This window comes from Dendropsophus ebraccatus, chromosome 3 (genome assembly GCF_027789765.1).
Source record: "Dendropsophus ebraccatus isolate aDenEbr1 chromosome 3, aDenEbr1.pat, whole genome shotgun sequence".
Lineage (NCBI taxonomy): Eukaryota > Metazoa > Chordata > Amphibia > Anura > Hylidae > Dendropsophus > Dendropsophus ebraccatus.
Genome location: NC_091456.1, coordinates 77,351,733 through 77,376,777, shown reverse-complemented (window position 1 = coordinate 77,376,777; position 25,045 = coordinate 77,351,733). Strand labels below are relative to the sequence as shown.

The window sequence follows — 25,045 nt, the reverse complement described above, 5'->3', positions numbered from 1 at the left end:
ACCAGACACTTTCTAGAGCAACATAGAAAGTATATCATTTTGTGCCAATGTCATTTCTAGGTCAAAAGGAGTGACATGTAAGGGGCAAAGAGGGACATAGGGACTTGGCTCAAAAGCAGGGTCTGTCCCTCCAAAAGAGGAACACTTGGCAGGTATGGGATAACAGAAGCAGCATAGATACAATTATTCAGGCAAATAGATGAGGCAACAAACCCCAATGAAGTCATTATTATGGGGGACTTTAACCAGCTTTCCAGGGTTCCACTTCCTCCCCCTGGCTGTCTCGGATGGTCATGAGAAGGGGGCATGTGCATGGGGCAGGCATTGCACAGTTTCACCTGCACACAATGGTGAATAGCTTCCTGACGTTTCCACAACATTGATAACATTATGCAGCATTCCCACACTCCCCCTCATCTCGGAAGTTAACATGCAAGATGGCCAGAGGAAGGAAGTGCAGCCCCAGAGAATAGAACAGGTAGGACCTTTTCTGCTCTTCAGATAACCTCTTTAATATTAGGCTGGGTTCACACTGCATTTTTGCTAACTGACCCATTTAACCCTTCAAGGACAGAGCCAAAAATAGCCTTAAGGACCGTGACAATTTTTAATTTAGGCAATTGATGGATTTGGGGGCATCCATTTTGTTCAGTTTTTCCATTGACTTCCATTACAAAAAGAACGGATCAAAACACATCCTTTTTTTAGGGGTTACATAGGAGGAAGTATGAAGAAACGGTAAAAAGTTGTGTAATTAGTATACCCTTAGCTATTCAATCTTTATTTTTTGAGCTTGGCCACAGGTTTCTTTAATTTATTTGTGTGTACTCTGTAAACCTTTAGAGGGGAAGAGAAACATCTCTACCTAAAATTTACCTAAAATTAGCTTGGCTGGTGGCAAATATGATTTATCAAATTACCTTGATATGTAGATATTATGTCCATCTTGTCTTTGCAGGTTTGCCTAGATAGCAGAGGTCTGTAAGCCACTGATGGTTTAACAAAATGTGGACAATAGTCTTGATTGTAGATGGTGTTCATGTCCATATATTTTTTGTTAGGTTCATACTTGCTGCAAACTGTGCGTTTTCAAGGGGCTACCATGTAAAGGACATAATCTGCTCTATAAAAATACCATAAAGTCATAATTAGCCATTGCAACTGTTCCCTTGCTGCACTTTCACTAAGTGACATTTTATTGCCATTGTAAGGGTATGTGCTCACTATGGAATCCTGATGGAACACCCTCCGCAGATTCCGCAGCTTCCTCTTCTCGCTGCTCCTATAGGCTTTATTCTATAGCCATATTCCGCTGTCCGCCAAAAGAATGAACCCGCTCATTCTTCTGGCAGACGTCAGAATCTGGCAACTATAGAATGAAGTCTATGGGAGCAGCGGAGAGGAGGAAGCTGCGGAATCCACGGCGTGTGTTCCATCGGGATTCCATTGTATGCACATACCCTAATGCCCACTGAATCCCTGCTGATCACCATTTCTTTGTCCCATCTTGATACAGGAAAAATAGCTGTAAAGGGGGCTCCCAAGATTACTTCTTTGTGAACTCCAGAGACAATCTTGGTGGACATAGCACTGGGGCCCCAGCAGTTGAATCCAATCAGACATTTATCACCTATCTTCTCTATAAGCAATACTTTATAATCTTAGGATAGCCCCCTTAAAGAAAGGCAAACTATCTTATTTATAAACATACAAAAACACAGAACTATCTTATTTATATTTACATATGAAACATGTGCATTTATTATGAAGCCCTAAAGTGCACTCACTTATTTATGTAACACATTTGGTTTACAGTCACACCCCTATGTGTCATCAACTATTGGGAGAAAACTCCCTTCACAGACAATAAAAAATATAAAGCAAATATATAGCACAGTGTTATTGTAATGTATTACATATTGAGCATTTCATCCATAAAATAACACAAGGCTTCACTTTCTGCCACATAAATGGGCGCAACCATTAAATAACAAGTGTATGCATCATATCAGCTGCTATAAACAATACTTACATAAGTACATAACCAAAGTAATATCAAATTATCTCTTGATGATACTGTAAAAAACATGCATATATTTGCCAGATATGTTCAAGGATGGATATAAACAATGTCATGTCTTAGAAAGATAATTCTTAAAGGGAACTTGTCACATTGAAATGTATTCCAATGTATTCCAAAGGAATGCTCCTTCTGGGCTAAAAAGTCAAGTGGGCGGTTCTCAGTTGTCTAAAAGTGTGTATACAAAGACAACTGAGATTAAGTAGGACCACCCACCTGACTGCTTAGCCCAAACTGAGCAAATATTTACATGAATAAATCCTAGAACAAAACTATATCTCCACCTGCTTAGCTCCTCCTGTTTATAACATTGTCTACAGTCTGGACTACATTTTCAACATGACAAGTTCTTTTTAAGGATTAAGAAACAGGACTGCAACATATCAACAGTTACTATATCTAACCTAAAAGTGTTTAAATACTCCATCTCTGTTGCTGATTTTTAGAAGACATCTTTTGGTTTGTAGGAGACCAATGGTCTGTACTGGTGTGCAAGGTACTTATCCGTGTATTCAGCTATCAGGCAAGGTTTTTCAAGCTTATTTTATATTCCAGAAGCATGATGTGGACAGTGATGATGTCTGTTCAAAAGAAAAGAGTTAAAAGTAATTTTAATTAGATGAATGAGAACGCACATTTTATGCTATAGTAATGTGACTGCTTCCATCTTTGTCAATAGACTATATAACTAGAGCATGGGTCTCCAAACTGCGGCCCTCCAGCTGTTGTGAAACTACAACTCCCATCATGCATGGACAGCTAAAGCTTTGGATTTGGCTGTCCAGGCATGATGGGAAATGTAGTTTTGCAACAGCTGGAGGGCCGCAGTTTGGAGACCCATGAACTAGAGAGTAGCTGTGATACAAGATAAGTTAATTGGGTTGTTCATGATTGTACAAACATGGCTGCTGTCTTTCAGATGCAGTAACCTGGGGTTGCTAGGTGTTAGAATTAGCAGTGGGCTAGGTGTTAGGGTGTACCGACTAGGCACTTTTCACAGTGGCCAGGAGAGGTATGCCCACCCCTGGGTATACTGACACATGACTTGATGTAGGTGTATTGCAGAGCAACCACAGAGTCCAAGTTCTTAAAAAGAAAAACAGCAAATACAACACAGTATAAGGCAGCAAGGTGCAAAAATATAGCAATAGTCCTTCTCCTGATGAACAACACAGAGAAGTTAAGCTGGGTTCTTGAGGTGTGATATCATCTTAAGTAAGCCCCTGTGCTATGGCTTAAGGACCAGATGTTGATCTTCTTTGGCTGCCCCTATAGTCGGTAACTTCTGGGGGTGTTTAGGGTCACTTGGGCACTTATCACAGTAGCCTGGAGTGGTAACAGACCCACCCTGGGTTGCTGGTACCGCCACTCACAGAAAGGGGAAATAACCCAAGTGTACGATGGTGTGTAGGTGCAGATGCTACCAGAGTCTTATGCATTTAGTAAAAAACACAATACTTTACTGTATAATAGCTCAGGGTGAACACTACACGTGATGAAAACAGTGCAATTCTTAACACAGAACGTAGGTGCAGACAGCGAGGTAGAACCAGTACTTGCAGTAGTAGGTGCTTTGTAGAGAAAGAGAAAAGAGAAGAGGTGTTGCCAGAAGAGCCCTGCCCAAAGTTGTGAACGTGCTCTGCCAGAACAAGTGTAGATACAGAAGAGATAAGAAGATACTCTTACTCAAGGATGCCTATAGTGGCTTTGAACCCCCCTATGCCTTCTAGTTGCAGGATACCTGTCCTAAGCGGGTAATACGAGCCCCAGTCTTCGTTATCTGGGTGTAGCAGACTTTGAGGTTTCCCAGTCATCTTGGCTGCACAGGATATGTAGACCTTTGCACGGTAGCTTTGTCCTACTGGGGTCAGTTCCTCTTGCTTTAGGTAACTGCCCTGCACTTTTTAGAGAGGTTCCTGGTGTAGGCAAGGGTTTCCCTAGATGGTTTCTCTCCTCTAAGTAGAGCTTAGCACTGCATACTAATCTTAGTTTCTTACATAAAGAGATCTTTAGTTGCTGTCTTTTGTCTTTGTCAGGGTCAGGTGGCCAAAGCCAGGCCCTGGCTTAACTTCTGCAGAGACTGGTTTGGTTTTGCTTCTTCTCATACTGAATACTAAATCTGGACTAAACACTTCCTTCCACCAAAGCTAACTCCTCCTACAGGGGCTAAACTAAACCCTCCTCTGAGTGGTGGGGCTTTCTGTGTATGAGAGAAAGAAGAGACGAGATAGGACAGAAGAAAACAAGCACCTGAGATTGGTTAACGCATAACATGTGATACAAAATAATTAACCCCTTTTTCTCCTTCAGCTGTGCAACAGGTTAAGCAGAACAGTAGTGCCACCTAGTGGGGAAAACACAATACTACATCTTTCACTCTTGTGAACTTGAGGGAGTGACTTACTAAGGTGCCATAGACAGCAACAGTGGTGAGACACCACAGAGATATAAAGGTGTAGATAACTGGCTATGTACTTGGCTTGAAAGTAAGGTTATGATGTAGTTGAACTTGGCTTGTGAGAAAGGTAAGGGGCCATGCCTAAGTAGTAACAGTACTCTGTCGGGGCAATGTAGCTTGTGAACAATCTTCATAGAAGATACTCGTACTCATGGTTTACAAAGATACCGCCTCTTGCCAGAAAGGATCACCAAGTGCCAGGTCTGGCAGCACAAGCCCAGGCTTGCACAACCAGGCATAGCTAGCCACGCAAGGTTCCCTGAGATGGCCAAGCTAAGATCAATTAAGTACTTCATTTTTATCTGCTCTTTGCTCCACTATAGTTCACCTGTATTTTTCTGGAACGTCCTGACTAGTGTAAGGATTGTCACCCCTGATAAGGTAACCTGACGTAGACAAGGTATACTGATGGTAGCTACCCCACCTTTAGCCTTTAGCACTGCATAACTCTTGTAAAGGGGTACTTAGAAGGAATCAGTAGCATAGAGTCCCTGCCAGGGGACCTGGCCTCCAGGCCAAGCTCTGGAATAAGCTTCTGCAAGAACAACTCTCTGTGTACCTTCTGTACAAGAATGCTGACTAGAAGACCCCACCCAGGAACAAATAGAGGTTTTATATAGTAGTGGACGGGACTTGTCTCCAGTTGATGGGGAGGCTTCTGGAAGAAACAAGGCCTAAGTGTGTGATAGGGCAGTGTGGTATCTAGTACCTGCTTAAGGCTATGTTCACACTACGTATGAGACCGGCCGTTCCGTGACCCAGGCCGGGTCACGGAACGGCCGGTCTCTGGCCGGATCATCTCGGCCCGTACTTAAGTACCGGCGGGATGATTAATCCGGCCGCAGAGCTCTGATGCGGGCGCATCAGCGTGCGCCCGCATTAGAGCTTACCATAGCACACAATGAAGTGAGCGGCCGGAGCCGCTTGCTTCACTGCGTGAACTGACAGGTCTTTCTGCGGCCGGAATTCACTGAATTCCAGCCGCAGAAAACTGACCTGTCAGTTATTTGCGGGGCCACACAGATGCCGGCCGGAGCGTATACGATGTGTGTACGCTCCGGCTGGGATGCCATTGCTCAATAGGCTGTGTTGCACTGCACAAAAACTATGGCCGTTGCGGTTTTACGCAGTGTGAACATAGCCTAAGGATTGGACAACAAAGAACCAAACAAGTGCATAGTTAACCTTTACAGTACATTCAGCTATGCAATACATATAGAAAAGTGAGACATCTAGTGGTAAAAGACATCCTTTAGCTCAGGGCATAAGACACATGAAATACCTGAACACAGGTGGTGTTAATGAGTAGTGGCACACCTGCTCTGGGACACTACACAGAAATAATGCCACATCTGATCATAGGGTGTCTCTTACTTTGCAGATAAGCACAATTAAAGTGAATAGGGCTAAGCTGCAGTACTACATACAAGCTGTAAACAGATGGGGCAGTGTTTCTGAAAGAAAGCAGCCATGTTTTCACAACCTTGTAAAACCTCTTTAACGCCATTCATAATGGGGCCACATAAGGGGTATTTGCTGGTCTTACCTAGGTTGGATTTATTAAGCGACACACAATTTTCAGCAAATCGGGTGATTCTGAGGCTGCCACAGGGCTATGGAGCTGGTGTAGATTGTCACGATGATTTATGCCTGCTTGTAGGCGTAAATCATGTTAAATCACACACAGAAGAAGGCCATGGCCCCTGTCCCCTTTTAGGGTAGAAGCTTCTTCTGTACAATACACATGTGAACCAGAAAAAATGATGGGGCCCGGACCTGAAGCAGCTCACACTGGCACAGGTGAAGATTGGTAGAGAACATTTAATACTTTACCCTACTGTAAAGAGGCACTACTAGAAGGCCATTCACTACATGTACTTCAGTAGCACAGGTGTTTTACCAGTGAGATACCCATCCTGATTGGTGGGATCCTCTAGCCATCCATACACGCATGCTTCAGATCTGGACTGTCTGTGGCATTGTATGTTGAGTATGGTTGGAAGGAACAATGGTCTTTGTATTCTGCTGTGTTCCCATATAGTAATAATATCCCCTGCCCTGACCTCATATAGTAATAATGGCCCCTGCTGTGCACCCCCACATAGTAATTATGCCCCCCTGCCCTGTTGTGCCCCCATAGTAATAATGCCCCCCTTCCCTGCTCTGCCCCCATAGTAAATATGCCCCTTCCCTGCTGTGCCCCCTATATTAAATGCCCCCCTCACCACACCACAGGGAAGTCATGTCCAGGCCCGGCCTTCAGAGTGAGGTCCGAGTCCAAGGGGGAGAGAGGGGGTGAAAGGGGAAAGAGGGGGAGGGAGGTGGTGAAGGGGGGAGAGAAGGAGAGAGAAGGTGAAGGGGGGAGAGGAGGAGAAAGAAGGTAAAGGGGCGAGAGGAGGAGAGAGAAGGTGAAGGGGGGAGAGGAGGAGAAAGAAGGTAAAGGGGGGAGAGGAGGAGAGAGAAGGTGAAGGGGGAGAGGAGAGAGAAGGTGAAGAGGGAGAGGAGGAGAAAGGGGGTGGATTTGGCGTCCAGGCGCAACTGATTACTTAGCGCCGCATAACGCTCCTGTTTTCCCATCCTGGAACCCAGTCAATGCTGAACCGGGGGAGGGGGGCTGCCGCTATCCCGAGCTTAGTGGGGTCTGGGGGGGGTGTTGCTATTGCTGCTGTCAGCGGCCTGTGCAATCACCCCATGATCAAAACGGCCCTGACTCTCTCCCTCCTTCCATAGCAGCATCACCAATTCCTGTTCCCCACACAACACTGGTGCTGAGCTGCTGCTAGGGGAAGGAAAGAGACAGTAGCAGTGGTGATTGGTGCCGGGACATTGCTAAATATTAGCAGTGCCCCGGCGCCAAAAGCAAAACTTTGTTTTAACTCCCCACCTCCCATGTGCGCATCAACCTGCACCGCACACCCCCTGGGGTACGCGTACCGCAGGTTGAGAAACTCTGGTCTAAGGGACCTTGATCTACCATATTGAATAAATGCAAACCACAGCATCAGTTTTCATGTGTTCCCCCCAATTGAATGAGCCCTCATGAGGACTGTGTCTTACAAACATACTGTACAAATTAGGACTTTAGATAAATGTATTCTAATACCAAAAATACCCCACATATTTTCCTGAAGGTGATTTATTCCAAATATGTGCTACAGTCAGATGTTGCTAATTTGCAATATAATCATACATTCCTCTACTTGGGTGTCCACGTGTAGTCCTTTGGTAATGTCCGCGCTTGGAGTAAAGTCATAAAAGAGGGCATTTCAAGTAAACAAAATAACTTCATAAACTATTACAGGCAAAGAGAAGCATTCAAAGTAAGCTTAACATATAAATGTCTCCCTATCACAAGTGCGGAAACAAACGAACACACAATTATGGTAGAAAGTCATTATTCAAGTGACATTGCTGCACAATGAATGCTTTCTCTCTCCACAATTCATCTGGACAGGGTCCTTGTAAGAGATATGTAAGGCAATCAAAAGAAAGTTGTGTTTTCTGAGAGATTATGTGACGCAATCTGAGAGCTAAAGTACTTACCTCATTTTACTTCTACACAGGCTATATAAATATTTGTATATCAATTTCATAATTCTTAGGTGCTGAAGTTACAGTCTCTCCACATTTAAAGGGATATTCCCATCTCAACTTGTTATCCCCTATCTATAGGATAGAGGGTAAAAACCTGATCGCTGAGGGTCCAACCACTGGGACTGATCCCAAGAATGGAGACACATTCGTCCCTTAAATAAATGGTCTTAAAGACCACGCCAATTTTTATATTTGCATTTTCGTTTTTTCTTCCTCGCCTTCTAAGAGCCATAGCACTTTAATTTTTCAAATTACATGGCTGTTTGTGGTCCCATTTATATTTACCACAATCTCTAGTTTCCGAACGCCAAACGCAGAGACCACAACACTATGCAAATCCCACCAATCCTGAAAGAATCACACTATGTAACACTATGTAAATCTCACTATGCCTAGGAGAATTACCTATATGGAGTCTGTAGAAGATGCGAGACTTACCATTTACTTTGTAGTGCGTTAATGATGATCCTTGGACTATGCCCCTCTGTTATTAACCTTTGATGTAGTGTCCGGAATGAGGTTAGTATGGTATCCTTTCCAGGGAGTAAAATATTTTCTAACTGCTGTGACAGGGATGCCCCAGCCGGTAGCTATCCCCAAAAACACCAACAAGTGCCGATACACATATGTTGGGTTGGCGGGACTGAGTAACATCACTCTCTCCTTCTACAGATCCCCGTAAAAGCTTAAAAACCAATGCATTTCAGCAAATTACACTGTTTGCCTTCGTCAGGGTTAAGTTAGTAAAGAGGGGGTTCCGTCTTTTATATGATCACTGCAGATATTAGATCTACTTCTTCCATAATATTTCTCAGAAACATCATCACTTTTGGTGTAGTTTTGCGGTCAATTCCATTAAAGTGAATAGAGCTAAATTGAAGTACCACACACAATCTGAATACAGATGAATAACCCTTTTAATCCTTGCCTCTGAAGCCTATTTTAGCCTTAATAACCAGGTTATTTTCTTTTTGTGCTTTGCTTTTTTCTTCCTTGCTTTCTGAGAGCCATATCGTTTGATTTTTCCACCTACACGCCTGGTTGGAAAGTTTTTGAGTTGCAATCTCTGTTTTTATTAGTATCGTACAGTGATGCCTTGGATTACGAGCATAATTTGTTCCAGGATTGTGTTTGTAATCCACATCACTATTAAACCAAAGTAAATATTCCCATAAGAAATCATTGAAATGCAGACAATTGGTTCCACACCCCAGAAATAGTTTTTTTTTTATTATTCTGAAGAACAAGTAAAACAAAAATGAAACAATGAAACAAAAATTTAGAAACAGCTGAATACGTCATATTATAAGTTACTGTACAGTATAGCAATCAGCATGTGAAATATAATGTATAGTAAGCGCATAAACCTGAAAGAACAGCAGCAGTTTGTAGATACAGAATGGAACTGCAGATCTCCATCATGCAGTAGCGTAGCACAACAGGCTAGAATAGAGAATAAGGGCTGCTGTAAGAGGTCTGTGTGGTCACATGACAGCAATGGACAAGGGGTGTATTCAGCATGGACCAATCAGGAAGTGAAAATCACAGAGCTGTGCAAGAGGACAGTGACAGAAACTTTTCTATACAGCAGTGTGTATGGCTGAGTGTAAGTGCAGACACATTATAGCAGCAGTGTGTATAGCTGAGTGTGAGTGCAGGCACATTATAGCAGCATTGTGAAATTTGTGCAATTGTGTGGTGTGCATTGCTGCAGTGCATAGATAGCTAGTGCCATAGTTGCTTAGTTAAACAGGTCCAAACAGGTTTTTTTTCTCTGGTCTGCTCTGCACCTGGGGGTGGGGTTAATTGATCTCAGGTGCTTAAATCAAGGCTCAGCACTCACTGTGTGTGCTTGCTCACTGTGCTTGCTGACAAGTGGTTGAAAATAAGTGGAGTTTAAAAAAGGAGTTGTTGGTGATTCTGTGGGTTTGGAGTGACTGATATATTGTTGTTTTTGTGCAATTGTGTGGTGTGCATTGCTGCAGTGCATAGATAGCTAGTGCCATAGTTGCTTAGTTAAACAGGTCCAAACAGTTTTTTTTCCTCTGGTCTGCTCTGCACCTGGGGGTGGGGTTAATTGATCTCAGGTGCTTAAATCAAGGCTCAGCAATCACTGTGTGTGCTTGCTCACTGTGCTTGCTGACAAGTGGTTGAAAATAAGTGGAGTTTAAAAAAGGAGTTGAAAGAAGGAGTTACAAGTTCTGGTAAGTGCTAAATCTCTTTCTTTTTCGCTGTTTTTGTTGCACTGAGGATGATGGCTAGCGAGATGGAAGGATTCATTCAGTGCGCAGTCTGCCACATGTACGCACAACTGGAGCAGGTGTTCCAGGGTGAGTACCGCTGTGACAGATGTGAGCATGTTGCCCATCTAGAAGCTCGAGTTAGAGATCTGGAGAAGCATATTGCAACACTGAGGGAACTTGGCCACCTTGAGAGGGAACTTCGGCTCACTGAGCAGGAAGTTAGTGGGTTAGAGATGGAGGGTGGTGATATAGATCAAGAGGCCCAAGTAAGTAGCTGGGTTAATGTAGTTAGAGGGACCAGTAAGGGATCCAAGAAAAGGAAGGCCACTTCTCCTACTATATGCCCAAGCAAAATTGCCAAGTTAGGTGATGATGCAAGGGCATCCGTGTCAGAAATGGCAGCTCTAGTGGAACCTGTTCTCTCTAACAGCCGGGGGAACAGTCCAACTAGTAGTGGGCGGGATGGTAATGTAGGTAGGCCTAGACAGCTAGTGGTTGTAGGGGATTCTATAATCAGGAAGACGGATAGAATAATTTGTCGCCAAGACCGCCTCAACCGAATGGTTTGCTGTCTCCCTGGTGCCAGGGTTCGGCATGTGGTGGAAAGGGTGGATAAATTACTTGGGGGGGCTGGGGATGACCCAGCTGTCGTGGTCCATGTGGGAACCAATGACAGGATACAAGGTAGGTGGAGGTCTATTAAAAATAATTTTAGAGAACTAGGTGCTAAGTTGAAGGGGAGGACCTCCAAGGTGGTATTCTCTGGAATACTGCCTGTGCCATGCGCATCGCAGGAAAGACAGCGGGAGCTTAGGGAGTTAAATGCATGGCTCAAGTCGTGGTGTAGAGAAGAAGGGTTTGGGTTTTTAGAGCACTGGGCTGACTTTTCATTGGGGTACAAACTGTTTTCCGCAGATAATTTGCACCTTAATGGAAGGGGGTCCGCTGTGCTGGGGGAGAGAATCCTAGAAGGGGTGGAGGGGTTTTTAAACTAGGGATGTGGAGGGAGGACAATGTAGTGTGTAATATAGTGGTGGATAGGTTAGAGAGGGGACAGAACAATGAGGAGGGAGGAGAAGGGTCCTGTGGGGGGAGGATAAGACCAGTGGATAGGGAGATCCATATGTTGCGGATGAACAGTGAGGATGATTGTGGCCACAGCACAGTAATAATTCCCATTTCTTATAATGAAGCGGTTAAACTCAATGGTAATATAAAGTGTATGGTAACTAATGCCAGAAGTCTAGCCAGCAAGATGGGGGAGCTGGAGGCCTTGGTTCTGGAGGAGTCCATTGATGTGGTTGGTGTGACTGAGACATGGCTGGACTCCTCACATGACTGGGCTGTCAATATTCAGGGCTTTACGTTGTTCAGAAGGGACCGGGTGGGCAGAAGGGGAGGAGGAGTATGTCTGTATGTCAGAAATGATATTAAAGTGAGTGTAAAAGATGCAATAGTGGGCGATGACTGTGATGATGTGGAAGCATTATGGGTAGAACTACAGAAGGAGGTAAAGAGTGAAAAAATTATTCTTGGTGTAATCTATAGACCCCCCAACATTACTGAGGAGGTAGATGGCCAGTTGAATAGACAAATAGAGCGGGCTGCCCGGGAGGGAACAGTAGTGATAATGGGGGACCTCAACTACCCAGATATAGATTGGGGTCACGGTTCAGCTAAAACCACAAAGGGGAGGGAATTTCTTAACCTCCTGCAGGATAATTTTCTGGGCCAGTTTGTGGAGGAGCCAACTAGAAGTGATGCCTTGTTGGATCTGGTTATTTCTAACAACGCTGAGCTGGTTGGGGATGTCACTGTCCATGAACACCTGGGGAATAGTGACCACAATATAGTGACTTTTAGCTTAAAGTGTAGAAAAGAAAAACATGTTGGGAGGGCAAAAACTCTTAATTTTAAAAAGGCCAATTTTCCTGGGTTAAGGGCAGAACTTCAGGGCATAGTCTGGGAGCGGCTGCTGTCACATACGGATACAGCTAATAAATGGGAAATCTTCAAATCCACATTAAATAACTGTACTGCCAAATATATTCCTATGGGTAACAAATATAAACGGTTAAAATCCAATCCCACATGGCTTACAACCGAGGTTAGAAGGGCTATAAATGAGAAAAAAGGGGCATTCAAAAAATATAAATCAGAGGGGTCAGCTGTAGCATTTAAACATTACAAAGAAGTCAACAAAACCTGTAAAAATGTAATAAATGTAAAAATTCACAATGAAAGGCAGGTAGCTATAGAAAGCAAAAGAAACCCCAAAAAATTCTTCAAATATATTAATGCAAAAAAACCAAGGTCAGAGCATGTAGGACCCCTAAATAATGGCGACGGGGAATTAATAACTGGGGATCAGGAGAAAGCTGAGTTACTTAATGGGTTCTTCAGTTCTGTATATACAAAAGAGGATGGAGCTGTGGTGGGTGGGGCCAGTACTGAGGTGGGTGGGGCCAGTGCTGCTAACACATGTAATGTACTGAACTGGTTTACTATAGATATGGTCCAAGATAAATTAAACAAACTCAATGTAACCAAAGCTCCAGGGCCTGATGGATTGCACCCCAGAGTTCTTAGGGAACTCAGTTCTGTAATTTCACTACCCTTGTATGAAATATTCCGTGATTCTTTGCTTACTGGTATTGTGCCGAGGAACTGGCGTAAGGCAAATGTAATGCCGATCTTCAAAAAGGGCTCTCGAACTTCCCCAGGTAACTATAGACCCGTAAGCTTAACGTCCATTGTGGGGAAACTATTTGAGGGGCTTATAAGGGACTACATCCAGGAGTATGTAGTGGCTAATAGTATTATAAGTGATAACCAGCATGGTTTTACTAAGGACAGAAGCTGTCAAACCAACCTAATATGTTTCTATGAAGAGGTAAGTAGAAGCCTGGATGGCGGCGCGGCTGTGGATATAGTGTACCTGGATTTTGCAAAAGCGTTTGACACAGTTCCTCATGGACGTCTGATGGGTAAGTTAAAGTCTATTGGTTTGGAAAATTTAATGTGTAACTGGATTGAAAACTGGCTTAATAATCGTACCCAGAGAGTGGTGGTCAATGATTCCTACTCCGAATGGTCCCCGGTAATAAGTGGTGTACCCCAAGGGTCAGTACTGGGCCCTCTTCTGTTTAACTTGTTTATTAATGATATTGAGAATGGAATTAACAGCAATGTTTCTATCTTTGCAGATGACACCAAGCTTTGTAGTACAGTACAGTCTATGGAGGATGTGCAGATGTTACAGGATGACTTAGACACTCTGAGTGTTTGGGCGTCCACTTGGCAAATGAGGTTCAATGTGGATAAATGTAAAGTTATGCACCTGGGTACTAATAACCCGCATGCATCATATGTCCTGGGGGGAGTTATTCTGGGAGAGTCACTGATGGAGAAGGATCTGGGTGTACTTGTAGATAATAGACTACAGAACAGCACACAATGTCAGTCAGCTGCTTCTAAGGCCAGTAGGATATTGTCATGCATTAAAACAGGCATGGACTCTCGGGACAGGGATATAATATTACCGCTTTATAAAGCTTTGGTGCGGCCCCATCTGGAGTATGCCGTCCAGTTTTGGAACCCGATTCATAAAAAGGATGTTCTAGAGCTGGAGAGGGTACAAAGACGGGCAACTAAACTAATAAGGGGAATGGAGCATCTTAGTTATGAGGAGAGATTAAAAGAATTACATTTGTTTAGTCTGGAGAAGAGACGTTTAAGGGGAGATATGATTAACTTATTTAAATATATAAATGGCCCCTACAAGAGATATGGGGAAAAGATGTTCCAGGTAAAACCCCCTCAAAGGACAAGAGGGCACTGCCTCCGCCTGGAGAAAAAAAGGTTCAATCTCCGGAGGCGACAAGCCTTCTTTACCATGAGAACTGTGAATCTGTGGAACAGTCTACCACAGGATCTGGTCACAGCAAAAACAGTAGAGGGCTTCAAAACAGGGCTAGACAAGTTCTTAGACCAAAATAATATAGATGCATATGTATAGAACATATCACCCCTCCCCCTTCCCTGTATCCATCCCCTCCTTGGTTGAACTTGATGGACATGTGTCTTTTTTCAACCGTATTAACTATGTGAATGGCTGAGTGTAAGCACAGGTACATTACAGCAGCAGTATGTATAGTTGAGTGTGAGAGCAGGCACATTATAGCAGGAATGGAAAGGAAGGGAAACACAAGGGCTGACAGAGACTGCAGGGAGCATGAAGGTATGAGCATGGCAGATGTGTGCACATACATGCAGCACTCTCTGTCCGGGGAGAGAGGGGTTACCGCTATGAAGAGAGTACCTCCACAGTCCTGTCCCCTGATGCCAGCCCCAGCCCGAAGAGGATCTTTATTCTTACATCCTAATAGATCAGACAATTGTGCTCGCTGCAATGTATAATATGTTTTTCTTTTTTCACATATTTTATTTGTAAATTGGGAAAGGGGTGATTTAAACTTTTATTGGGGGAAGGGGCTATGCCTGAGGCAGACTCTATGAGAAGATTGCAGAGCTGACTGCACTTAGGTAAGTATTAGACCTGCAGCAGACAGGGGTCCCGATCAGACAGTGACAGGAGCACAGCGTTTAAGGGGTTAATAGCGGATGGCACCATGATTGCTGCTGCCCAGCTGCTGATAGCTCTTGAGCTTACTTCATAGAACACCTTCACATTATGACATACTTGGACATTATGATGAGGGAACTTGCTACTTTTGATGACGTCCTAGTATGCCATTTTGCAACAAAGGACTAATGTTAAATCTAAATATCATTCAAGCGGCCCCTTCCGCTTCCCCACATGTCTGTGCGTGTACTAGCATAGGCTGCGAGTGGGGAACGAGGGTAGAGCAAGCGCTGAACTGACAGGCTCATGCTTCCCCTGGATTTTCATGCCTTGTAATACAGCCTTAAGGGTATGTTCACACTGAGTGAATGTGGTGGAATTCCATGGCGGAACTGTCTGCTGTGGAATCCCACTTGCCTCAGTGTCAAATGGTGTCTCTATGGAAGGGCTGGCGTGCCTCCACTCTCCTTAGCTCTCCGCTAAAAGAATTAACTTTTCAATTCTTTGAGCGGAAAGCAGAGGCACACAAGCCCTCCCATAGAGACACCGTTTGACACTGAGGCAGGCAGGATTTCGCCACATTCCGCTCCATTTACTCAATGTGAACAGCTATTATCCAGGGCTAATTCAGACCTGGAAACACCACTCTTGTCACCTAATCTAAGAACAGGTGTGCTGCTGTTTTTGCAAGAAAATAGTTTGTTCTTTCTAATTCTAGATAAATAATAATTTAATTAAAGCCTAGCACAATTTACTAGGTGCTCTATATCTTTCTCAATAACCAAAGCATCGGTACATTCATATAAACCAACACCAACAGGTAACTGATCATTTCAGCAACCTTGCCTTTCCTTAAATATATTAGATATACATAAGAATGTTATTGTTTTTCCAAACATATATAAGGTATTGCAGTGTCAGTTCTGGACCACCTAAGTGCCAATTAAACTGAATAAAACAATAGGAAATGTAGAAAGTTGAAACCTACATGTGTTACATATCAGCCTTATCACTCCTCCAATAGGTGAGAATAATAAAAAGAAAAATGAAAACACATTGTCAGTTAGTGTACAAGGAATGCAACACTCGTAGCCTGGGATGGAAAACATATTTCAAATAAACTCAAACAACATATCAAAATAGGCAACTATTCCCTGGGGAGGAATGACACAGAATTCTGATATGAAACCAGGTTGATTATAATTCCCACAAAGCTCACAGGCTCTCTTTTCACTTGCACTCAAGATGGTAATGTTACAATTTGGAGGCTAGATCTGGCTTTTAAAGATGGAACATTCTGAAATGTTCAAACATATGTCACAGAAATCTTCAATAACAGTGAGAAAAAGATTTTTTTTTTTTGTTTCGCTTTTAGTCACAGTGCACAAAGCAGTGAGTATCAGGTACAAATATATAATGCAATCTTTTCTCCTCTTGGTCTTCCTCCAAATGACACAATGGCCAAATCTTTATCTGCTGAGCTGATGCGTTTGAAAATCTCTATAGGAGCTGTCACAAGTTACTGAAAATAAATCTGGAGTGTGCAGAGTGCATGTAACTGAGAGGGGAATAAAGGCTGCAATGTCACTTTCACAACCTGAAAGTATGGGGTCACTAATAGGTCACTTTATCTTCTAGTCAGAACATATCAGTTACTCAGAGATCTACAGTATCTGGGGAGGTATGAACCAAGAGAATGAACAATTTGACAGCAATGCAAGATCATGCTGGTTTCAAGGCACTGAAAAACCTCCAAAGGTTCCCATACACTTTCAATAACTTTTGATCATTTGACAAACAGTTATCTCCCTTAGCTTTCCCATACACTTTTGAACACAGGCAAATGTTCATGTGTTCCCTATGGGAAGGGATAAGCCTCAGGCAGACAACTTTGGCGCCAGCTTATCCTTCCAAGAACATTAAGGTTGGACATTGAATCATCATCTTTTACATTTGCCCTAAACCTCCAGTGGCACCTTTAGGCAATGTTTTATGAGTGGATTATACTGTACTATAGCTAATGTCTACTTAAAACTTTTCCGCTGCAACCATTTTTGGAAATAGCGGTTATGGGTTTTTTTTGCTTCCATGTCTTTCAAAGGGGAACTATCAGCAGGTTAGACAAATCTAAGGGCCCTATAAGGGGACATTTACACAGACAGATTATTTGACAGATTATCTGACAAAGATTTGAAGCCAAAGACAGGAATAGATTAGAAAAGAGGAGAAATCTCAGTCTTTCCTTTATGACCTGATCTCTGTTTATAGTCTGTTTCTGGCTTCGGCTTCAAATCTTTGGCAGATAATCTGTCAGATAATCTTTCTGTGTAAATTGACCCTCATGGTGCGTTTACACAGAAAGATTTATCTGACAGATTTTGGAAGCCAAAGCCAGGAATGGATTTGAAAAGAGGATAGATCCCAGTCTTTCCTTTATGACCTGATCCCTGTTTATAGTCTGTTCCTGGTTTTGGCTTCAAAGATCTGTCAGATAAATCTGTCTGTGTAAACGCACCATTACACGGGACAATTATAGTGCGAAAAATGGTTAAATCATTTGAATTTAAACGATAATCGTTCTGTGTAATTTCAGGCAACGATCGAAAAATGGTTCATATGTTGTTGATCGTTGATGTAGATCTGAACCTAAAATTACACGGAGCAATAATTCGCCCAATCGATCGTTTAACGATTTTGAAGTAACGATTTGGTTTTTATAATGATCAGCGTTTAGACGAATAAATTGTTAGAAAAATCGTTAGAAAATTCGTAAGAAAAATTGTTATTGCGATCATTTTTAAGATCACTTAAGCCCATCTTTTACATAGGGTGAATCCTTGAAAGACTGTTTACACGGAACGATCTGCGAATTTTTAGCGAACGACAAACGATGATTTGAGAACATGTTGAAAGATCAAAATGAACGATTTTTTGCTCATCGCTTGATTGTTTGCTGTGTTTACACGGAACGATTATCGCTCAAATGTGATCGTTATTGCGAAAATTCGAACGATCATCGTTCTGTATAAACGCAGCATTATAGCACATTGTTCATTGTTTTTCTGGGATCAGAAGGGATAAATGATCATAGTAACAATCGCAATAATGATCGTAGTAACGATCGTAACTAACGATTATCGTTCTGTGTAATATGGTGAACGATTTCAGGTTAACGATAAACAATCTCGTTTGCGATCGTTTATCGTTAGTCGTTAATCGTTAAAAATCACTCAGTGTAATGCTGCGTTTACACACAGAGATTTTTCTGACAGATTTTGGAAGCCAAAGCCAGGAATGGATTTGAAAAGAGGATAGATCCCAGTCTTTCTTTTATGATCTGATCCCTGTTTATAGTCTGTTCCTGGTTTGGGCTTCAAAGATCTGTCAGATAAATCTGTCTGTGTAAACGCACCATCATAGGACCCTAACCCGCTGATAGCTCCTTAGTGGGCACAGGGCACTGAAGATGAAGTCAAGTTAGAATTATCTTACCTGCTGAGAGTTCCCTTTAAGAACCATAACTTTATTTCTGTATTGACAAAAAAACAAAAATATGTATGAAAAAAAAATATGGAATGAAAAAGGAAAAAAACTAGGAGATTATTTTGAGGGCATTTATTATGTGGGAACAGACATGTTAGCCTTATGCTGCGTTTACACGGAACGATTATCGTTCGAATTTCGCAATAATGATCGCATTCGAGCGATAATCATACCGTGTAAACACAGCAAACGATCAAGCAACAAGTGAGAAATTGTTCATTTTGATCTTTCATCAAGTTCTCAAATCGTCGTTGGTCGTTCGCTGGAAATTCGCAGATCGCTTCCTGTAAACAGTCTTTCACCGATTTACCCTATGTAAAAGATGGGCTTAAGCAATCTTAAAAACGATCACAATAACAAATTTTCTTACGAAGTTTCTAACGATTTTTCTAACGATTTTGTCGTCTAAACGCTGATTGTTATAAAAACCAAATCATTGCTTCAATATCGTTAAACGATTGATTGGGCGAATTATCGCTCCGTGTAAACGCAGCATTACTCTGTGTGTAAATATGATTACAGCAATACAGAATGTACACATTCTCTGTTTTTCTTTACCTCTCCCCTAAAACCCTTATTACACATGATTAGAATTTTTGACAGATCTTTACAGGATGAGGATCCTCACCAGTTTCAAGGCAGTCTAGTTCTCCCAATTTCCTCATGCAACTTTTGTTCTGCTAAACCACAAACGAATAACCCTAGGTTCTTTTATTCCTTTATTTTACTACCTTCATCATAAAATTTTCGGATTCTCTGGTCACACCAAGAGGGAAAACTATATAACACTTTAGATGCCAAAAATGAAAGACAAAATCAGGATCCATTAAACAGTCCCACCACCATCATCATCAAGGGGAGTAGGAAAGGAAGGAGTGATAAACTATTCTTTTGCACATTGCACATAAAATATTCTGCTTTATGTATTTACACCATAGGTTGGATCTGGAGACAATTTAAACAGTAATTGTTAAAGCTGTTTGTTATGGAAAGTCTTTGGATCCACCTGTCCATCAAAGTACAGTATGCTTTCTAAGCAAAAATGTGGAATGCCGCAGGATGAAAAACATACTTGTGGGGCCAAGTAACCTGGAATTTAAGTAGCACAAAGTTGTACTATAGAATCTTAGTTTGCATGCCTGCATAAATATGAAATGAAATATATTCTTTGTTGTGTTTCTTTACATACCACCCTTAGAACAGGCATTCCACTGATTCCATAACACATAGTGGTTAGGGGTTATATACTGTAATAGTACTGAAGAATGGTTCATTTGTTATATAGCTATGGTAATTAATTTGGGTTTAATAAACTATGCAATCTTATGATCAGTCAATGAAATGTAGATGCAGCTTACAGGCATGGACAACGTTGGGGGGGGGGCAAACTGGGCAACTGTTCAGGGCCCCATCACAAAGAGGGCCCCTGCAGCATCTATGAGGTAGGTCAGGGACTGGACTGATACTGATGTGTATTACTGCTATCAAGCAGTTTCTCTGCCTGTGCGGAATGTACATAAATCATACAAGGAAAGCAATAGATTGCTGATAAAAATTCACACTTTAACTTTCCACTGCCAATATCCTCCCTGGTATTTCCATGGGGCATTGCAGGATGTAGCTTAGCTGTGGTCCCCAAAGTTGAGAAGGCTGCTAGGCCCCCTGCCACACTGAGCTGAAATCCCTGGATGCAAGCTGCTGCTTTACATCATGCTGTGCAGTGTGTCCCCCGAGCAGCTCCCAGTGTTGAAGATGCAGCACAAAGCCTGCAGATAAACTTTAGGTAGGAAACAGTGGATCAATGATCTGCTGCACTATATAAAAATGCAAAAAAAATTCCAAAGCCCTCCTATACCAGCTCAAGGCTGTGTTCACATGTATCAAAAAGGCATTAAATCTAAAAATGGATGAAGCAAAGTTACCTGTTCTATAGTCCAATTTAGAACTCCAGATATAAAGAGCAAAAAAGTAACAGCATCCAAGGTGGTTATAAGGTGTCCAAAAAAGTGCGTTTATTCCATCATGGCATTACAAGGAAAGCAACGTTTCAACCAGTTGGAAACCAAAAAAAACCCAAGTGGTTGAAATGGGGCTTTCCCTGTAAACGCTCTTTATTTTGTGTGCACCTTATAACCAGCTTGGATATTGTTACTTTTTTGCACTTTTGATCTGCTGCACTGTCTGAATCAGTCACCTTATCCCCTATGTCGGTCCTGAATAACAAATAACGTCCGTTGTTTAACATACTTTGGCGGCTGTCATTGCAATGACGGCCAATGATACATTTTTCAAGTTTATGTTAGCCATGGCCGCCTTTTCACACCACTTTGGGTGTGGCTATTTTTAAGTCCCATTTAACATAGTGAAAAATTCTGGTGAATGGACGGTGAAAAAAAATCAATGTGTTAACAAAGATAAAATAACGTCCGCTGTTCTCTTAATAACGGATGCAAATTAATAATACAAACATTAATTTGACAAGTGCTGTGTTATTTTATACATTGTGTGAACCAACGGTCATTATTTCCATAGACTTCAGTGGAAATCATTAAAGAATGAAAACAAAATCCGTTATTTTAAATGAAAAAGGTGGCCGTTTAGTATCTGTTATTATCAGTTTAATATCTGATACGTCCCCATCTGAGGACCATGTATTATATGGATTTTTAGAACAGGAGATGGAAAAAGAGCTTGCTCTATCCTCTCCAGGCATTGACCTGGTACTGCAGTGCTTCCAGGTCCAGTGCACAAAAAAAAAGAAAAAGAAAAAGGCGGACGTTGTTTTACAGTGTGTGAACATACGCTAGAAGAAACTGCACAGGGCAGTTGGGTCTTGGTAGCACATCATCCCGCGGGATACATTTGTTTTAGTCTCCCATGGTGGCTTTTAGCTTGATGGTGGTTGTAGTCCTTTTTGTTTGTATGTACTACTTACCTGCTAAGTCTCAGGTTTGGACATCATTATATGTCTACCTGTTTTTTTTCTATGACACTGTCTACTTATGTTTCACTTAGTCTTTACTCATATATGCCCTTTTCTGGGGTCTACTTTGGCGTTATTGTGCCATTCGGTGCAACAACCTATACCATCTACTTTGTCTATTCCGTGTGTTATTTGTCTTTATTGTTTTTTGAAGATAGATATGCTGTGAGCCCATATTTTTTACTGTGTGGTAAATACTGATCCCATTTCTATCATTTGTTTTGTCTTTGGATTGTCTTGCCCTATACCTATGTTCAGTGTGTTTTTATGTAATTTAGTTCTGAATAAAGTTATATACTTTTTACTACCATAAACGCTTCTTTTTCTCTGTGGTATACAGTGTGTGTGAACATAGCCTAAAAGTGAACAACTGATGGGAAAATATTAGAAATGCCATAAACTTAGAAAACATATCATAAGGTCCAATAGAAGCTGTAAAGGAAGGTCCTATTGTAGAAGATATGTGGAGGGGGCTTCCCCTAACCCCTGGTGGAGGTATGGCATCATATAGACACTTTTATCTCAGCACTGCTGGAAGTACTACTGTACTTTATGTGAATACTCTGGGTGCTAACAAGATCTTTGTAGAATAAACTCTTGGTAGGAGAACAGCAATTCCTGTGGAGTGGTATATACAGAAAGGAATCTCCTCCGTGTGATAATCCAATCATTTACATCGGACATGGCAGGATCTTTGTGGTCATCTTTTCCTGGTATCTGGAATGGAGCTCCTTTACCATAATGACTGATTCTACAATTTCTCTACATGTAAGGCAAACAGCAATTATGCTGCTAGGGCTACGATGCAACTCTCCACAGCGCCACCTGACCAACCCCAATCCCTGAGCCACAGAGCAAGGAGCACATTCTATTGAATATTGGGTGAACCTGTGGACTCTGCAGACAAAATCAATCAAGCAGCGGCAGAAAAAAAATCCTGGTGTGTCCTGATCTGTTTTATAGGGTGGTTTGATTGTGTCTAGGGGGACTTTAATCACATGTATTGAGCTGCCGTAGGATGATTAGGAAACCTACAACATAGTTTAAAACATAGATATTATGTATCAGTATGCAGGTCTGCAAGGTACCTTGGCACTTAAGACTTTATTTTTAGTGCTGTAGTTTACAACTTAGTTGCAGACCTGACAATGGGATCCATCATTAAAGGGGTACTCCAGCAGGGGGGGGCACTTTTGTGCTGGGACCGGAAAGGAGGTGGCCAAGGGAAAAGACGTCCAATCACCTCCCCGGTTCCAGCGGCAGGTCCCGCATCGCGGCGCTCCGGTGCCTGGTTCCTGGCCGCTTCCGGGTGTCTGACGCGGGCCGAGACGTGACACCCAGAAGCGGCCGGGAACCAGGCACCGGAGCGCCGCGATGCGGGACCCGCCGCTGGAACCGGGGAGGTGAGTGGACGTTTTTTCCCTTGGCCACCTCCTCCCCGGTCCCAGCACAAAAGTGCCCCCCCGCTGGAGTATTCCTTTAAGGCCACTAACAGCAAAAAAGGCCTGTACACACCCTGTCTACTGCTGCAGACGAGTAAAGAAACTGATAAAAAAAAGTCCCTCCCACCGCCTAAGAGGAAAATGCAGGGGCATGAGCAACACACTGGGGCACTAACTATATTTTTGCTTGGGGGAGGGGGGGTATCTTGTATATATCATGACAGGTACACTTTAACAATACATTGGACTGCAGCCACCTGATTCTCAGGAAGAGAGTGGTCTGAAAAGTCAGACACCCAACAATGAACAAGTGATCGCTTATCCTAGCTGTATGCCAGCATTTTGTAAGACAGCAATACCCCTTTAATATAATAGCACTATAAAAAAAATACATTTTATGTGGTATACATTAAAGTAAATGCATACTTTACATATACTTTATATATGCAGCAAGGTGTATGGCAGCTTAGGAAAATGTTTTGCTTTACTGAATGTGAAATAAAGTGTAGTGTATTCAGGTTCTTTATGTTCTAATGAGTTAAAAATCTTTTTGTCATTATGGATTTCATATTAAATTTGTATACAAACAATATAGCAATACTATTTCAGCCAAGAAACCACAGGGGCCGGTTTGAATTGAGGCCCTTTGAAGGAAATCCATGATTAACTGGGCTAAACATCAAATAAACAATAAAGGATCTAATCTGATGTAATTCCCATACAATAAAGGGAATATTAGCCAGGAAACTGTTCAATGACATTTCACAGATCTTAAACTTTCTATTTTCCTAGCAATTCTTTAATTGTTTGAAGTTTATGATAGAGATAGCTATCACATGTTCCCTTACATTTTTATGAAAACACAAGTTAACTTAGTTCAACATCTGCACCACTCCACAGCCTACTTTCTCCACTGAACTAACAATGTTGCTTTCAGTGCAATCTACTGTGTATCTTTATCTGCTAAAATCTACCAGAGGCAAAAATTTTTTAACATTAAAGGGGTAGTCCACCCAAAAAAAATTTCTTTCAAATCAACTGGTGCCATAAAGTGCCAGAGATTTGTAATTCACTTCTATTAAAAAAACTTAAGTCTTCCAGTACTTATCAGCTGCTGTGTGTCCAGCAGGAAGTGGTGTTTTCTTTCCTGTCTGACTCAGTGCTCTCTGTTGCCTCCTCTGTCCATGTCAGGAACTGTCCAAAGCAGGAGCAAATCAACATAGAAAACCTCTCCTGCTCTCCAGACTGGAAATAATACAACTTCCTGTTGGGCATACAGCAGCTGATAAGTACTGGAAGGCTTGAGATTTTTTAATAGAAGTAAATTACAAATCTCTGGCACTTCATGGTAGCAGTTGATTTGAAAGAAAAATTTTTTTGGTGGACTACCCCTTTAACCCCTTTCTGACCAATGTTATTAATGCACAGATGTCTAGGTCACTATGAGTAATAAACAATTCCTCCACTCCAACAACCCTGGGTGGAATCAGGCGCATGTCCAAAATAGGCAGATAATAAAAAATTATATCTATATAATAAAAATCAAAGTCTGTCTGTCTGTCTGTCCTTCTGTCTGTCTGTCCCAGATAGACTTCCAAACGCCTGAACCGTTTGACCCCAAATTTGGCACACAGATACATTGGGTGCCCGGGAAGGTTATTGCGAAGGTCCCGTCCCCATCAGATGTACAGGAGGGGAGGGGGAGGGGGAAGAGCGGCGCCCCATAGAGATGAATGGGAAAATCTCCTCACTGCAAACACAGGTGATATAATTAGCTGCAGCAGACACGGCAGTTGGAGCCTTAGTAACCAATAGGATTACTGCTTTCATTTTCACAGGGAGCAATGGTTGCTAGGGAAGCTGCCTCACAACATCCACAGTAATAACTGGTAGACCCCCTACTCCATCTATACAGTACATGTATATACAGGGCCCCCTACTCCATCCATACAGTACATGTATATACAGGACCCCCTACTCCATCTATACAGTACATGTATATACAGGGCCCCCTACTCCATCTATACAGTACATGTATATACAGGGCCCCCTACTCCATCTATACAGTACATGTATATACAGGGCCCCCTACTCCATCTATACAGTACATGTATATA

At 42.2% G+C, this 25,045-nt stretch overlaps 1 protein-coding gene and 1 non-coding gene across 2 annotated transcripts in view; one reads left to right on the top strand and one right to left on the bottom strand.

Annotated features, from left to right (window-relative positions):
* The window catches only part of SAXO1 (stabilizer of axonemal microtubules 1), a 71,324-nt gene that overhangs the window by 19,536 nt on the left and 26,743 nt on the right, over positions 1-25,045 (bottom strand). The window lies entirely within an intron of this gene.
* LOC138787679 (U2 spliceosomal RNA) lies at positions 21,070-21,257 on the top strand. Its single transcript, XR_011362433.1, has one exon. It is a non-coding gene; the product is annotated as a U2 spliceosomal RNA (small nuclear RNA).